This window comes from Cynocephalus volans, chromosome 12 (assembly GCF_027409185.1).
Source record: "Cynocephalus volans isolate mCynVol1 chromosome 12, mCynVol1.pri, whole genome shotgun sequence".
Lineage (NCBI taxonomy): Eukaryota > Metazoa > Chordata > Mammalia > Dermoptera > Cynocephalidae > Cynocephalus > Cynocephalus volans.
Genome location: NC_084471.1, coordinates 8,194,993 through 8,198,697, shown reverse-complemented (window position 1 = coordinate 8,198,697; position 3,705 = coordinate 8,194,993). Strand labels below are relative to the sequence as shown.

Sequence of the window (3,705 nt, the reverse complement as noted above, 5' to 3'; positions counted from 1 at the left end):
CGCTCCGCCGACCAACTCTCGCGACAGCTCAAACCACGCAAGGACCGGAAAGGGCGGGGACGCTCCCCATGAGTCTTCACGGTACCGGCTGCTTATCTGCATACGGTGAGTGGGAGCACTACTGATCCTTTATTTTCCGGGAACAAATAAAATAAAAAGCGACGTAACAAATTAATTACTGAAGAACAACAACTTCAGAGGAACGGGTCTGTTAATTTAATAGTCTACCGTGATACTCACCGTATGGGTAATGAGAATAGGATACCTTACCTAGGAAGTAAGTAGAAAGAGTTTTTATGCCTTAAACTTATGAGTAAGGAAAATAACGATTCGGGGTGACGCCCGAATCCTCACTGCTAATGTGAGACGAATTTTTGAGCGGGTAAAAGTTGCCCCCAGAGGTGACCCGCCTACTTTGCGGGATGCCCAGGAGCTGCGACTTGCCCGGTCCCTTTAGACTTCAAAAGCAGATTATTTGGGAACCTCTGTTTCCGGGTCTGCGTTTCGTTAGTTCTCGGAAGTAGAAACGATACGGGGCCAGACAAGCGAGTCCCCAGTTCTGCACCTAAGGCGGCTTCGTCGTCCCGGTCTGTCTTTACCTGTGGTCCTGCTCGTCGTGCCCTTCTTTCCCTGTGGCCTCGGCCACAGGAAATTCCCGACGATACTGATTGTTATGGCCCATAAAACTGGCCGTTTTCACACGGTTCATTCTGAAGTTGCGCGACCTTAGCCAGTTCCCTAAAACAGTTCCCTGTGTAACCACTTATTGGTGGGTGAGGCGGTGTGCGGCGCCGGCCCCACAAGGTAGGTGCTGGCTCGTGGCATGGGGGTGAGAGCTGGGGGACCGCCTGGCGGCAGGAGCTTCACAAGCAAATCGCCTCACTTCTCTGTCTTCCGGATCTGTAAAATGGGGCAAATAACAGACGGGTCATTGGGAGGGTTGGATGCGTGGAATGGCTTTCTCAGTGGTGTAACCCCAGCCTTCAGCACTGAGCCAAATATGGGGGGGGGGGTGTTCAACACATACAGGTACTTGTCGAATCAGTCACTAAAAAATACACGCAATGCCCTTAGAACGGGTGGAGTCACCATCACACCACAATAAAAAATCTGGCATCAGGAGCTCCGTGGAGAAACTGGGTAAGAGCTAGGAAAGCCAGAAGGGTCTGGGGTTGCACAGCAGACGCAGATGGGAATCCAGGTCCCGCCTGCGCTCCGGTGACTGGGTCCTAGCCCTCCCCCACCCCCTGCACGGCTTCCTCGTTGTAAGACTGGACCATGTACCCCTCCTTTCCTCGTCCCAGGGGAACACGACAGGCAGGAGGAAAGGAGGGCCGGGGGACTCGGCCTCAGTTCTGGTGCCAGCTGGACAATGTAGGACAGATGGGGAGGAAAGTGGAAAGGGGCTAGAGGACCACAAGAGTTAAGGTCCTGTCGCACCTTAACATGAAAAAAGTTCAATGTTAAAATGTCACTACTGTGGGTTGAATGTGCGCCCCCCCCCAAAAAAAAACCAAACTCACTGAAACTCGATCCCCATGGTAACAGTGTTAAGAGGGTGGAACTCCAATTATGGAACTTGGAAGGTGGGGCCTTTAAGTGGTGATTGGATCAAGGGGACTGTGCCTTCCTGAATGGATTGATGCATTCATGGAGTAATGGGTTAATGGTTTAACGAGGGTCCTGGGTGTGGTTCTGATGGCTTTATATGGAGAGCAGTGACGTTAACTCTCTTGCTCAGCCCATTCTCCCCCATGTGATAGATACCGTGTGTCACCACAGGACCCTTTAGAGTTCCCACCCCGAAGGCCCTCACCAGATATACCCCCTGGACTGTGGACTTCCCAGCCTCTTAAACTGTAAGAGATGAATTCCATTTCTTTATAAATCACCCAGTTCCAGGTATTGTTATAAGCAACAGGAAATGGACTAATGTAGTCACTGAAGTGTTTTGGGTTCTTTTTGACGGCTGACTAGTCTGGGGATCCAAACCCTTGACCATGGTGTTATAATACTGCGCTCTAACCAACTGAGCCAACCAGCCAGCCCGTAAATGATTTTGTAAGCCAGCACAATTGGGTCATAAACTGAGATCTGATTCTGGGATGGCCCCTCCCCGCCAGGGGCCTTTCAGAGCTTTGGCTGTCCCTACAGCAGGAAGCGAGGGCATGTGGAGGTGGAGAACGGGGCGGGGGGGGTGCATCTTGGGGTGCAAGGCAGCCCAAGTCCCTGGACATTCCCAGAGGGGACAGCCCGTTACATATCTCTGAGCCCAGGCAGAGATGCATTTATGGCATGCACACACAAGACTTTTTGTCCAATGTGAACAAGTGTGGAATTTCCAGCGATGCAACTGCGCCATAGCTGAAGGAATTCTGTCCCGCTTTGTTTGGAAATTCACCAAGAGTTCTGCCCCGCCTGGAAAAACTGCGTCCCTGGTGGCGGAGCCTGGGAGTCTTGCAGCATTGGGGCTGTAACAGTCCCCAAGTCTGTCCCGTGTATTCAGGGGAACTTGGGCTGAGCCTTTACATGCTGAAATACGTTTTCTTTTCTTTCTTGCTCTTTTAGAATTTATTTAGAGCTTTGTGTGGATTTTTTAAATTCTGTATGTATAGGTGATACTGTAGCCTGTGAATTCACGAGAGTAAAGGACCTGCTACAGTCATTATTTTTAGGGTGTCAGGTCTGAGAGAGTGGGGAACCATGACCTAGTTCACACACTCATTTTATGGATGGGGAAACTGCGACCGGGAGAGAGGGTAGGAATCAGGTCCAATTCTCTCCGTTCTTCCCAGCTCCAGGAGACAGCCTCTTGTGAGCTTAGGCAAGTCTACATTCAAATCCTGACCCTCTGGCCTGTTTTCTTGCCCTCAGAGACAGGAATGACGATGAGACCAAATGTCTGCAGAGTGCTCGGCACAGTCGCCGGCACACAGCGTGCAAAGAGCCAGTAGGGCCCGGAATTCCCAGGCCCAGTCCTTTCCCTCCACTGAGGAGTCCCGGCCCTGCCCCAGTGAGGCCAGGTTGTGTGCCAGCAGCAGAATGGAACGTCTGAGGCGAGAAAAGAGGAGCTCCCCTAGTCCAAGGTCTGCCTTAGGCCTTCTGTCCTGTGAACTTCCCACACCCTCTTTCTTCCCTGCTCCTCTCCAGCCACACTGGCCATCATTACATTCCTGGGGCCATCCAGCAAATCCCTGCCCCAGGACACTTGCACTTGCTGGGCACTCCCTCTGGAACACTAGTCCAGCCCTGCCTCTCTCTCCAGCCTCATTGCCACTGCCCCTTCCAGCAACCTGCCTTCTTTGTTCTGTTCCTGGAAGCTTATTCCATAAGCTTGTCCCAACCACAGGGCCTTTGCACCTGCCATTCTCACCACCTTGAACACCTACCCCAGCAGCACCAGCTTCTTCTCTTCATGTGCCCACACAAATGCCATCTCCTCAGAGGTGCTGCCCAGCTGAACAGCCCTTACTCCCACTATGTCTCCTCACCTGTCACTTGTCTAATCTTTCCCACCAGAACCCCCACCCACAGGGCAGTGAAGGGAGGGGACATGTGGGAGGCACATGTCATTGAGGGAAGCCGGCATCCACATGAGTGGACTCAGGTAAAGTGGGGAATTGTTTTTCCTGTGTATACTTTTCTGCACTTTGCAAATTTTCTACAGCACAAACGTACATCAGAAATGAACGCCATGGGCCAGCC

At 52.0% G+C, this 3,705-nt stretch overlaps 1 non-coding gene across 1 annotated transcript; it reads left to right on the top strand.

The window, feature by feature from the left end:
• Nucleotides 1-296: 296 nt before the first annotated feature.
• On the top strand, nucleotides 297-447 carry LOC134361441 (U12 minor spliceosomal RNA). Its single transcript, XR_010021447.1, has one exon. It is a non-coding gene; the product is annotated as a U12 minor spliceosomal RNA (small nuclear RNA).
• Nucleotides 448-3,705: the final 3,258 nt, after the last annotated feature.